Raw genomic sequence first — 15,125 nt, 5'->3', positions numbered from 1 at the left:
TTTAGAGCATCAGTGAGTTGATTTCTAACATCACTGGCCATGTTTAAAGCATAAAAAATGCAGTTTTGCATCATTTTGTTAAAAAGTTGAAAAAAAAATTCTCCAAGGCCATAAAAACATTTAGGCTCGGGCCAAAATTTAGGGTAGGTCGGGATACCGGAAACAAACAATTTCTTTACGCCTAACAGATATATTTACGAGTTAAAAATTCTTATATTTGAAGGGATTTTGGGCGATTACAGCAAATGAATGACTTCAGAGTATGAATATCTTTTTTTAATGAGACTGAATATTGGTAGCCGTAAATTTTATATTATTTTTGTTCGTGTTGCTGTTGCTGTCTGCATATAAGACTAGACAAACTGTTGCAGTATTCATTTACAGCTGTAAACGCATTGTGTCATAAAGTTAGCAGTTATTTTTGAAAAACCCGATGTCAAATGATTTCTGCTGAATTATGAGTGCTTGCGACCGATATACGTGAAAAACTAGATTGTTATCTTCTGCACATGTGTACCAATTTTTAAGTACAAAAAATGCGTGTTGGGGGGTTGTTGTTGTTTTTTTTTTTTTGTTGTGTTGTTGTTGTCGTCGTCGTCGTCGTCGTATTGGATTGAATAGTTTACAATAACACTGCCTACATTTTTCTGCTTCTAAATATGACTTTACTGATTTGTATGCTGGCACCGTCTTTCCAAATATACTTGTGGGCTCTTCCAACTTGACCCTTTTTCGTTTCAAATTTATCTAATCATAAACATATTTTGACACTTTGTTATTAAAAAAAATACAACAAACAATTGCTTACTGTAAACATGTTATGCATACTGGAAAATTACTGCCATACAGTGCACGTGCAAAGTGAGTTATTTGACACGTGGTCTTGTAGTTGACGGTATATATACCTACAAAATAATTCTTCTTACAGATGCATGCTCCCTAATATTTCGAAATAAGTTGCACGAAACGGCCATTTTCTAGTAGCCAAAACATCACAACGAGACAAGGGAAATGATTTGAATGAAATTTTTCTGCAACAGTTACTCAGTGTAAAAATATTTTTCACCTATACTGAATTTCAATACGGTACTGAGGACGGCCAGAAATGTCTGGTTTTGATTACTTTGAATAAAAAGAATATTCAATTTTACCCCCTTAGTAGGATGAGTCAATTTGTAAATATAAATGAATTTGATCTTAAAGTGAGTTCATTTAACCACAAGTAAACAAGACAGTTTTACTTTTTATTCCTTGCCTATATAAAAGCTATATAAAGCAGATTCCTTTCTATTGAATTTCTCCCTGTCAAACATGTTTAAGAAATGAAATAGTTACTTCTTTTTTTTTTTTTCAAGAATACAATTAATTCAGTTTTTGAACACTTACACAATTTATATAAGAAATGTTTATAACAGTAAACTACATTTTTGATTCAACGTACTTTTTACGTATACATAATGAATAGAAAAAATAAAAATGGACTTACTTTAAGGTTATAATCCTAACACGTTAAGTTCTTTAGAAATTCAAATCAGTGTTTAACTAGACTAAGTATAATTTCATTCATCCCTCTTGGCTGTCTATTTATAATCATCAGCTTTGACCTACTTTTCTTGGAAATCTGCAGAATTGCGCTTATCCAATCGCAGTGCGTCATATTATTAGCAATTGATGCGCCTATATTTCTGGGAAAACCCGATATTCATAACGATGCAAAATAACAGAGTTCATTTTATTTGCTAAACGGAACCGCTTGAGATGATTAATGCCCCAGAAACGGTGAACTGCATTAGCAACAAAGGTTTAATAATTTTCGTGTGTGCCCTCATTAATAATTGAGCCGCACCACGAGGAAACTAACATGGTGGCTTTGCGACCAGCATGGATCCAGACCAGCCTCGCAGTCTGGTCAGGATCCATGCTGTTCGCTAACAGTTTCTCTAATTCTAATAGGCTTTGAAAGCGAACAGCATGGATCCTGACCAGACTGCGCGGATGCGCAGGCTGGTCTAGATCCGTGCTGGTCGCAAAGCCACTATGTTAGTTTTCTCATGGCACGGCACAAATATATTTCACTTTTTTTTTCATTTTCTTGATAAATGTATGTTTGTTTCTTTTCTTGAAACAAACTGTGCCTTTGAAAGGTTTTATCAAACTGTTTTAAGTGACCTGGTAGCTGTCTAGGCTGATTAAATATGTGTACCTTCCTCAGCACACAGACAGCACTATTTTTACCGATTTATTTTCTTTTTCTCAAAGAAGAGGTGATATACGTACAGTAGTGTGTTTACGTCAGAAATACTAGAGATTTTCTATATTACCTACTTGCTACTTATTGTATCGTAATTTGCTGTATGAGTAATGCTAAGCTTTTTAATCAAGGAGATGACAAAAACCAATTCTGATTAAGGCTATAAGGCCAAACGTTTTAAGGCGAGGACAATTTAAACCTTACTTATATTGAAATATACCCTGTTTTACATCAAAACGATTTTTTTCTGTAACTAATTTTAGAATTTGATTTCAAAAACAGTGTGTCTCTTGATTTGATTATCGCTGTTATTGATATTGTTAGATATTTTTTTTTTGTTTCAGAGAATGTTTTCTCTTTTTTTTTTTCTTTTCTTTTTCTTTTCTTTTTTTTTTTTCTTTTATTTTACTGTTTTCGCTCGCTGGCTTTTAGTCACAAGTTAGGATTGTTGGTACGCTAGTGTGAACGTTTAAACAACACCAGCAACGGTATTCAAAATTTAATGGGAAAAATAAATGATAAAATAGTATGTGTGTGTGATTACAACCCATGATAGTCGATTTGATACGTGATAATACAAGGAAGTCGAAAGAATAGAGACACTTGATCTACTTTAAAGTTTCTACAAAATCAATAGTGATCGGTTTTAACGCTGACACAGCGTGCGTCATACTCGACTTTCTAGTTTTAATTTTAGAGGAAGTACTCCAAGTTCCCTCAGCAACGGTGGGCATATGTATGAAACCGGCGGCTTTCAACAAGCCTGCCTGATAACTTCCTCACATGAAATGAACTCTACGTGTAATGTTGAGTTTAGAAACCACAAAGGTGATGGGCAAGTGGTTCGAAGTCAGCGGAGATCTCTTGTATAAGGAAAACAAAATGACGAGCTTCATGCGATTTAATAAGACAAAGCACAAGTCTCAGAGCTCATCATGACATAGTAATACAATAAGGTACGATAGCAATCAAAAAGATGCAACCCATTGCAATGCAATGATGTCCGGTCCGGTCCGGTCCTGTCCGGTCGAGTATGGTAGTAATGGTACAGGGCAGGACAGTACAGTACATTACAGTATAAACCAGTACAGTACAGAGCAGTTTGGTACGATACTTTACATCAGTACAGTATACAATACAGCAAGGCACAGTACAGTATACAGGTAGTGTATGTTGCAAAAAATACAGTACGCTTCTACATGTAGTACAGTACAGAACAATTACCAATAATTTGTGCAAAATATAAAAGCATTCATTTGGCATGTTGCTCAGGAAAAAATGTAATTTAGGACTTTACTAAACTTTATTCCTGTTTCATTGTATACTTTTAAAAATTAATTCATGGAAAATTATTTCGTTTGATTACAATGTATACATTTAAGAAAAATGAAAATAACATGACAATAAATTTAGCATAAAATCGAATAGAGAGAACGCTGAAGGTTCATATTTCGGCTCGTGTTATCAGCATCCGTATCAAACCAAATGAGCCGTGCTATGAGAAAACCAACATAGTGGCTTTGCGGCCAGCATGGATCCAGACCAGCCTGCGCATCCGCGCAGTCTGGTCAGGATCCATGCTGTTCGCTAACAGTTTCTGTAACTGCAATAGGCTTTGAAAGCGAACAGTATGGATCCTTACCAGACTGCGCGGATGCGCAGGCTGGTCTGGATCCATGCTGGTCGCAAAGCCCACTATGTTGGTTTTCCCATGGCGCGGCTCAAATGTGCATGGCATTGCTCGGTTTCTTTCTTCACTAACTGCACGTACGTTTAAAATTCTAGTATTGTGACAGACTTTGTGTCTTAAGTAAAAAATGTTGCACAAGAACAAATGACAAAAGTTTCTCTTTTATAAATACGACTTAAATGAATTATTTGCATGAACTTTGTAAATGAGTACTCACATGTTCCCTATTCTTCAAACATATATCCACTGGGTATGGTATAAGTATACTCAATTGAGAAAAAAGATATAATTCTGAGTATACTGGAAACTTTCAATAAAGAAATTCTTGATATTCAGACATGTCAGTATCACGTGAAATGGTTTTATCGTACCTAGCTATCAGCTGTTTCACATTTAAATTTCCTGTTATAGGAAACAAGGCATTTCTTTCGAAAACTTCCAATAACTTGAGAAATATCTTAACGTGATTTCCTATTCTTTGGAACTAAGTACAGAAAGTCTTCTTAAAAATCGAGAAGTCTAATTAAAATCTCATTCTATTACTTGGGCGAGACGAATATTTATTTGATAGAAAATAAAAATACATATTAAACAAATCACAACATTTTATACCATAATGATACAATACTTGAATACTTGATAGAATTCAAAGTGATGTGTTTATTCTAATCCAGCAGTGTTATATGTTGTCAAATACTTCATATAATACACACATACATACTGACCACACGCACACGCGCGCATGCACTCATTATATTGTATGTCTTATAGATGTGATATAGGATGGACAGATCGCAATACCTTATGCTTTTTTGCTTTAACGCGATCTGTAGATCTGCGCTTTTCTTATTAAGCTAAGTGGACGGACCACAATACCTTAAGAAGTCTATTATTTTCTCTACCACAAACCATCGTTGTACCTCACACATAGATCATATTTATGTGAATAAGTTAATGCGTTTTCAAATCATATATACTATTTGTTATAAATTTTCAACTCGGCCCTGTGTTAGATGGCAGAATTTCATGTTATCCTTTTTTATACGTATCAGACTTGTAGTGGGTCAATTGCTTATGTTTGTATGTTAATCTTTGTTTTATATTGATTAATTTATTACATGTTTTTCAGTGAATTACTGAAAAAATGCAGCCTAGTGAAAAATTTCTTGCCATTTCACAGTGAAAAACATCACATAGATAAATCACTGGTTATATGTGGAAATGGGAAGATCAGCAGTTTGTTTAATATAGCTTTTATATATTTCTTAATTGTGGTTAAATGAGCAAGCTAACTTCAACTTCAAATTCATTTACATTTGCAACTCTATTTATCCTATGATTATAATAGGTTTTTTCCCTATATGCTACGTACATCTTTGATAATATATACCTTTTAAGTATAATGAACAGAAAAATTATTATTGTTAACTACAATTTGTATAAAATGGACTTACTTAAATTTATCACAAATGTTATAATCCAAACACTTTTAAAGTTCTTTAGAAATTCAAAACAAGTTTAATTTCAACTCTCTTGGCTGTCCATTTATATTTAAACAGAAACCCGATGCATCATCAGCTTTGACCTACATTTCGTGGATGGAAGGCAAGGTTAACAATTCTGCAGAACTGACCTATTTATGGAATGTAAACATCAGCTATCATCCAATTGCAGTGTGTTATGTTGTGTGGGAAAATCCGATATTCGTAACCAGGTAATAAATAAAGGACTTCGGACACTATCATATGCTTCTAGCCTACATTTTGAAGGCAAAATTCTCATTAGGTATTTAAACAATACCCAAATCGTTTCGAGTCAATGATAAACCAATGTGTTAGTTAACTTATTACAGCAGAAACTGGTTTGTATCTGTTCCTATCAAGATGTTTTTTCTTATATTATCTAGGCCAGGGTATATTTTCTTGAAAAAATAAAATGTTTAATTTCCGTAAAAATATAATGTCATCACTTTACGGAATTTTTAAATATATGAATTCCAGTCGAATAAAGTGACAAAATCATTTTATTTAAGGAAAAAATAACATTTTAAGATTAAAATCCTATTAATAAATAAAAAATAGAACGATATTTTTGCAAAGAACCTGTACTTGATTTATCTATACACTGTTCTTAATGTAAAGTTATTGATGCATTACATGTGTGAAAGGTATACATGTGTAAGTGACCGGTCAGTTTTATTACAGTGGTTCAGGTAGTTATTTAAGTACATGTACATGTCTGTATAGTTCTGTTATAAGTGATGGCAGATAGTTGTGTGCTGCATAACATTAATACTAAGAAAAGGCAGTCATCTTATCAAGGCCGTAGGGTTTGTTCTTGTTTGGGATAAGTACCAGTGGCATAGATAACATTTGAGCCGCGCCATGAGAAAACCAACAGATGGCATATATAAATACGGCTAGACGCGAAAACGAACTAAAAGGTCCAGCCGAGTTTCAGATGGATTTTTTATGCAGCGACTTGGATACATTTTTATAACATGTTTAAGCCAAATGAGCCGTGCCGTGAGAAAACCAACATAGTGCAATTGCGACCAGCATTGATCCAGACCAGCCTGCGCATCTGTGCAGACTAGTCAGGATCCATGCTGCTCGCTAACGATTGGTCTAATTCCGATAGGCTTTGAAAGCGAACAGCATGGATCTTGACCAGACTGCGCAGATGCGCAGGCTAGTCTGGAACCATGCTGGTCGCAAAGCCACTATGTTGGTTTTCTCATGGCACGGCTCATTTGGCTTTGTGGTGTAACAGTTACTAAGGTTTACTATTCTAACTACAACAACAACAACTCTGTTCTGTATGATAACTACTATTTAATATTGTACTAAGTTCTAAGGTAATATATACATCAATGTCTTTCTTCACAATTCTCTATCATAATTTTCTAACATTTTCACAGTTATTAAAAGAACTTCTATTCTTCACATAATTACTTCAACGTTAATTTCCTCGGTCTTTATCTAACTAATTCATTTTGCTAGTATCGAACATACGCATCTAACCTTACTGAGTACCAGAATGATACTGAAGTTTTGTCTCAAAACTTCTGCTTATGAAAGAAATGATTCGTGACTTGAGTCATGCGGCGTGATCAAAAGACCGGGTGTTTATAATTACCCTGTCATTTATCCAGTTGGTCAGTTGTCAAAACAATATAGTAATTTTGAAACATGCATTGCTAGACAATGCATTAACTGGGCGATATAATGTTAACCTGTCATTTAATGCACATGACTAATTTCTAGACCGTTAAAGCTAAGTGTGAAAAGGAATGCGAAATATTCTTAAAGTACATGACTTATTATTGACCGAAAAGCTATCTGAAAAGAATGCCTAAGAAGTATTTGGTATAATGGATTCTTTAAACCATTATATCACAGCTTAAACATGTAACATAAATGTATCCAGGTCGCTGAATAAAAAATCAACCTGAAACTCGGCTGGATCTTTTAGTTTGTTTTCGCGTCTAGCCGTATTTATATATGACATCTGCATGGAAAGCGACTTGACACATCACTTTCGTGGCATCACACTGAATGTGAAACCGTCACTGATATGACCTGCCATGAAGCTACTGTTCTTGACCTATGCATCACAGGCATATCAATGCCAAGTGTTATTTCTGTTGGATAGACTATAGTCAGGATCAGATTAACTGCTGTGCACATATTGCCTCTTTTTTGTGGTGTTTAGGCCTAATCCGCCGCAAAGAACAGTCTTCAATTCAGTTTTCACAAAAGGAAGAACTTGAAGTGATGAATGCGTGTGACATTTAGTATGTATCTAAAAAATAATTATAAACGCACAGAAAAAGATAAAAAAAATAAAGAAATGAAAAATATATAAGAAATACAAAAAAAAAAAATAATAAAAACAAAATGGAAAACAAATTACATCATCATCGCTAGTGGCGTGCGCGTCGCGAAGGGGGTGGGGCATGCAGAAGATTACCTGGTGTGTTGCAAGTATGTTAAAGCACATATTTGTCAGTCTACTGCAACAAACAACCAGGAAAAGCCAATGAAAAGTTAACCCAACGGATAATAATGAATTCACAGTATTTGCTTCTTTCACTACTTTACATGTATAACATGCATATGTGTACCCTTTCAAACATTTGTATAGTACTTGAGTTACAAATAGATGTAAAAATATGTGACTATCAATTTATTAAGAATTAATATAAAAAGTATTGGTTACTTTACATTTGGGAACACCCTGTAGTTATATTTTTTGTTTAAAAGTACTGTTCCACCCCTTGCATCAACACAATAGTCACAGAAAATGTGTATAATTAATATCTACATATGCTGGCCAAATATGGTTTTGATGCATGGGTGGGAACAATGTTGTATAAAGCAAAACACTTTTTATATCTATATAACAGGGTACGTAATTCTAATTAGAACAAAAAATACTGTTCTATGAAACAAATATTGAAAATTTGACTTTAAGAAATAATCTCAAATATGTATTTTGATGGCATATGTAATTAAATACTTATTTCTTAGTAGTTTATTTTTTACACTTGGAGTAGGCAAATTCATATAGAAAGTGTCCGAAGTCCTTTGCTATATGTTCTATATAAAATTAATAATTTCTTAGAGCTGTAACATATAACCAGGCCTATTTCAAAAATTTCTTACTAGCCATATGTTCTTAAAAACCTATAAACCACAAAAAAAAAAAAATGTAGGGGTCATGTATCTACTAAGAGAGATTTTTTGTCTGACAGGTCAACACTATGGAATAGCATCCAAACTGTAATGAACACATGAGTTATAAGGGTTTTTTTTTTTTACATTTTTAGTTTTTAGTGATATCTGCAAAAATATACTCCTTGAAAATGCTACCAAAATGTAAAGTATACATCCACAATGAAACAAAAAATAGGAAATGGCTGACATAAAACATGAAAATGCCACTTTAACAAGGAAAATATTCAGGATTTTTTCTTTCCGTCATTATCTGACTAGCTCAGAAGTGCTGCTTGATTAACTATTTAGTACTATTGTATCTCAACGGCTCGGGATGATACATGCCTCAGAAACTGTAAATAGCATTTGCTTTTGTTTGTTTGTTTGTTTGTTTGTTTGTTTGCTTGCTTGTTTTGGGTTTAACGCCATTTTCAACAGTATTTCAGTTATGTAACGGAGAGCAGTTAACCTCACCGGTGTTTCTGGATCCTGTACCAGGACAAAGTAACTGCCAACTTCCCGACATGAATCAGAGGTGGAAGACGAATGATGTCAGACACGATGTCTTTTATCAAATCGTCACGGGGAACGAAACATACATACGGGGATCGAGCTCGCGACCCTGAGATCCGTAGATCTGCGCGCTCTCCCTATTGAGCTAAGAGAGCGGGCTAAATTTTCCTGTCTGACCTCAAATAAATTTCTTGTACCCCAAACTCTATGTCTCCAGCTAATGAAAATGCTATATATGGGGACAAAGGGTCATAGGGCCTATAAAGTGATTATATATAAAATGCACTGTACATATACCGGATCACATAAACATCTTTTTGATTGCCAATAAAACATAACAACTGATATTCTAAACGATTATAATAGAACAATGTTAATCGATAACCTCATCTATCTAGCTGATAGCAAACAAAACCTTTTTGCATGACTTATAATTACAATCTGACTGATTTATTTCTAAGAGATAAACAGACAATCTTACTGATTTTAAACAAATCATATATAATGGGCAACCTAAACTGGCCATATAACTGATTAGAAACAAATCATTACAAAATATTACCAAGATAAGCATATTTTCATTTATCGTTAAGGTTAGCCTTGAATTTTGAGAAACAACACCAAATCATGGAAAGAAAGGGTTGTTTCACATGCAAATTAAACAGCATATGAAACGTCCTTATTACTCTACAAACAATGGTCATTTTACTGATATAAATGAACATATAGTGCAATTCGGGTGTGAATATAAAGCATCAACGAAATTAATCTTATTGGGTTAGCGGACTTGCTGTGGAATATATACGCTCGTTTGTACTGCTATAGGCACTTTGCCGTAATTGGTCTGGTATATTGTGGTTGTGATTAGTTCGTAGAAATTCTCTCTACATATTTACATTGAATTTTAGAAAAGGACTGCATTAATTTTTGAGGAGCCACACTTTTGGACAGTAAACATCTTTAAATATTCACCATTTTCAAAGAAATATTACGTATCTTCGTTTTGGTGCATTTGCAATAATGTCCCAGTGCTGAAACTTCACACAACTTGGTGGAACGTTGTTTTCAGCAATTGTTAGTTTTTATTTCTTTTCAAATGACATTCAATTTTAAAAGAGAACAGCTTTTTGAGAATATTTTATTATCCATCATACAGGTAAAGATGTTGGTAAAGATTTGTCAAATATTTCTATGTTTTGATGATAATTATACTCCTAAACCGTAAGGTATTCGATCCTCAAATAAGTAATATTTCGATGCCTGGTGACCCCATGTTTTTCTAGTATCATTTGAAGAGTTGTGTCTGCTGAACAAAAATTATTTAATTAGATGGCCATAAATAATATGCACGAATCACTACAGTCATGTTTTTTGACTGCGAAATGATAAATCTTACACTGGAGTAACTGGATTTCTGTTTAAGTATCACTGAAAACTATAAAGTTAAAAAGATAAAAATTCTATAAATATTTTTGTAATGTAATTTATATTTTCTTTTTCAGTAGACAATACACTTTTAAATGATACCAAAATTATATGAGCTTACCAGACACTGCTTCTTTGTGGATCGGATACCTTAAATAACAGGTTTAGGAGCGGAGTACACGCTACTAATCACATATAAATTCATGCGCTACATAAAACAGTTCGGTTCTACGATAAAGTAGTTCAGCCTGTGACTTCACCATTCAGTGCCGGGCTGCGATTATGTACTTTTTATCACAGCTCTTGGCTACATGCATTTAGGCTGACCGTTTAAATTACGTATGAGAGGTCGCACAGAATTCAAGCTAGATCTGAGGGATAGCAGAATAATTATTTTTAAGAGCTCTATCAATAGCACAATTATTTGTCATTAAGCAGACGTATGGGTATTTTGTTTTTGAGGCTTTATTTTATTTTATTTATCTCAAATGTTCGATATATTTATTTCTTTACTCGAGATGTGTCTCCTGAAAGGTTTTATCAAATTGTGTTAAATGACATGGTATTTGTTAACAGGTCGTTGTCAACATTCAGCATAAAGAGACAAAGTCATTGCAAACTATACCGAAATCCGCTTCCACGGTGTTCAATTAATCAAGCAATCAATTTCGAGCTAAAATAAGTTCGCATTAAAGTGATGCATTCTGTTCAACTTACATGTAGATTAATTTCTGAAGCTGTCTAGGCTGATGAAATATGTGCACTTTTTCCAGAACAGAGAAAGCACGATTTTAACCAATAATTTTCGAAAAGTTACGTATATAGTAATTCGTGTACGTCAGAAGTACTGGTTAATCAACAATCTATAACAGTACAACAGTTTAACATGTTCTTGATATCTACTCATGTTCTTCCGCTGTTGCTGGTATACGTATATGTTAATTACTTATGAATAATCATATGTAAATTAACAAATACTGATAACGGCTATAAGGCCAAACGTTTTCTTTTTTAATTAAATGACAATTTAAAGTTTAGTTTATACAGAAACATAGCACTGTTTTGCATCAAATTAAAGTGTGTCTCTTGATTTGATTGATGTTGTTAATGATGTTATTAGATTTTCTTTGGTTTCAGAGAATGTTTGTTTTCGTTTTATGCCCCTGGGCATATAGCGATTGAACTGTCCGTCAATCCGTTCGTATGTCCGTCCGTTTGTCTGTACGAACCAGTTTGCGTACAGCCCACATTAATGACCCGATTTAGTTCATACTCACACACATCAAACCTTGTAACATGGCAAGACCTACAAACTGGCCTATCTATAGATGACACTGACCTTCATCCATCCGTATGAACCAGATTATCCACAGCCAAAATTCAAAATCCAATGGGAAATAATAAATGGTAATATAATATGTGTGTGATTACAATGATAATACAAGGAAGTCGGAATAGTATAGACACTTGGTCTACTTTCTACAAAATCAGTCTTGATCGGTTTTAACACTTACACAACGTGCGTCATACTCGACTTTCTAGTTTTAATTTTAGAGGAAGACCCCAGGTTCCCTCAGCAATGATAGGTACCTGTGTGAAACCAGCGGCCTTCCACAAGCCCGAACATGAATGAGCTCTACGTGTAATGCTGACTTTCCAATCCACAAATGTTTCGAAATCAGTGTCCTTTAATATTCCTTTACGGAGACCTCTTTTATAAACCACGCAAAATGACGAGTAACATGCGATATGATAAGATATAGCACAAGTCATAGAATATATCATATAAAAAAACACAATACGGTTCGATAACAATTCAAAAGATGCAACGCATTATGTGCAATGATGTCCGGTCCTGCCCGGTCCAGTATGGTAGAGGGCAGGACAGTGCAGTACATAACAGTATATACATGTCCAGTACAGAGCAGTTCGGTACGGTACTGAAAAGCAGTACAGTATACAGTATTTAAATTAAGAATCATATATGTAAAATTTGAAAATATTCATTTGACATTTGATTTAAGAATTTACTAAACATGTTGCTAAAGAAAAAAAAAAGACTTTACTAAACATGGTGCTAAAGTAATTTAAGACTACTAAACATAAAGAAAATGGCTAGAGAAAGCTTCATTAGTATTATGGGCAGCAGTGTATATGTTAACTGTTTAAATGACAGTGTTTATTCTATGGGATGCAAAAGTTCTCTTTTTGATAAAATTATACCAATATACAAAGTTTTTACAAATTTTTAGGTACAATGTGTTTCATAAGATGGTAACAACTGTATTGAGAGGTGACAACAGTATTGAGAGGCACCAACAGTACTGAGAGGCAACAGCAGTACTGAGAGGTAACAACAGCATTGAGAGGCAACAACCGTATTGAGAGGTAACAACAGTACAGAGAGGTAACAACAATACTGAGAGGTAACAACAGTATTGAGAGGTAACAACAGCATTGAGATGTAACAATAGCATTGAGAGGTAACAACAGTACTGAGAGGTAACAACAGTACTGAGAAGCAACAACAGTTTTGAGAGGTAACAACAGTATTGAGAGGCACCAACAGTACTGAGAGGCAACAGCAGTACTGAGAGGTAACAACAGCATTGAGAGGCAAACACCGTATTGAGAGGTAACAACAGTACAGAGAGGTAACAACAATACTGAGAGGTAACATCAGTATTGAGAGGTAACAACAGCATTGAGATGTAACAATAGCATTGAGAGGTAACAACAGTACTGAGAGGTAACAACAGTACTGAGAAGCAATAACAGCATTGAGAGGTAACAACAGTACTGAGAGGTAACACCAGTATTAAGAAGCAACATTAGTATTGAGAGGTAACACGAGTATTAAGGTATTAGGCCCATAACAGAGTACCTCCTTTTTTGAAGAGTATTCAATTCCTACCATAAACCTACTTTGACTGCAATTCTCAGGAGGGCGTAGGTTCAAGCCCCACTGGGACCAAAATTGTTTTTCTTTATTTTCCTTTTTTTTCTAGTAAGTTTTTACTTCTTTCAAGACTTGTTATTGATTTATTGTACAAAAGTGGAAAAAAATCATTTGATAAGCGATTTTCTGCTGTTCAAAGTAAATTTACCTCTGAAACAGAAGGGGTAGAGTTAGACATCTTTGGAAATACTGAGTTACATGCGGTAAAAGTTCTCTATTTTGCCTTCATTCTTTAGATTACATATTGTGGAAAAAATGTAGGTAGGTTTTACTTCTGCCCCAATGTTATTTTTGAATGAAGTGAGCACAATTCAAAACAGACCCGCAGGATTCGACCTTAATTTTTCAATGTTGGAGTTAGAATTCTGTCTCATTAAATCCGTTTACTTGAGGCACACTACAAAAAATTACATTGACAGTTTTATTTTAAGTTTTATCATTGTTTACCAAAAGTTTGATGTTTCTTTCATAAAAAATAATGGTGTAATGAACTCTCTGCAAACATTTTAGATAAAGGCCATCATTTTGAAATTTGTCTCTACTTCAGCTTGAGGAAATACCATAAATTACACAAAATTTATAAAAAACAGCACGGTAAAAGTTTTTAGAAATTTGCAACACAGTGCGAAGCACGGTCAACTGTAAGAATATACAAAGCAAATGCCATTTTTTAAACATTGCCATTAGGGGCCTAATACCTTAAGAAGCAACAACAGTATTGAGAAGTAACACCAGTATTGAGAGGTAACACCAGTATTGAGAGGCAACATTTCATTAGATTATAATGTATACATTTTGGAAATTAACATGACAATGAATTTAGCATAAAATCTAACAAAGAGAATGTTTAGGGTTCATATTTCGACTTGTTTTATCAGCATCCGTGTCATTCTTTTTTTTATATTTTTTCTTTTTGTAGGTACAGCTTACTGCTCAGTTTCTGTGTTCACAGCACAATAAGGGGAACAGTAACCTGCTTGCGGAGATATCACTTGAAGTGACAGTCAGTGTGTTTCGGGGGATAATTACTTTCTTTTGCTTTTTCACCTGTGTGTGTCTAGTTTAACCTAAAAATTGCACGTACATTTCGAATTCTAGCATTGGGACAAACTTTATTTCTTAAGTAAAAATGTTGCAAGAACAAATGATAAAAATTTATCTTTTATACGACTTAAAATATATAATTCTGAGCATACTGGAAACTCTCAATAAAGGAATTTATGTTCTCTTGAGAAATAAATTTATGTTATTTTTCAGTAGGCACGCAAGAACTATAATTTCTGCTTCTGTTATTTCAATCCAGTCCATATAATCCAGTCCATATAATATAACGTGCCTCGATTAATCAATTTCACGCACGAGCAGTTCACGGGTGTGGTCATTTTGGTCATTTTTATTACTCCTCTCTAAATTTAATCGTTTTGCACGACACATATTCTGGAATGATCTCTTTAATAATAAGTATTCGTTGAGGTCATCTTGACAGTTCGTTCTGCGAAATTTTCTTAATTTACTGTATTTACTATGCTTAGCATTAGAACATTCGTTATCCCACCATACCGGTTGAAT

This window comes from Mercenaria mercenaria, chromosome 3 (genome assembly GCF_021730395.1).
Source record: "Mercenaria mercenaria strain notata chromosome 3, MADL_Memer_1, whole genome shotgun sequence".
Lineage (NCBI taxonomy): Eukaryota > Metazoa > Mollusca > Bivalvia > Venerida > Veneridae > Mercenaria > Mercenaria mercenaria.
Note: the sequence above shows the minus strand (reverse complement) of the source record.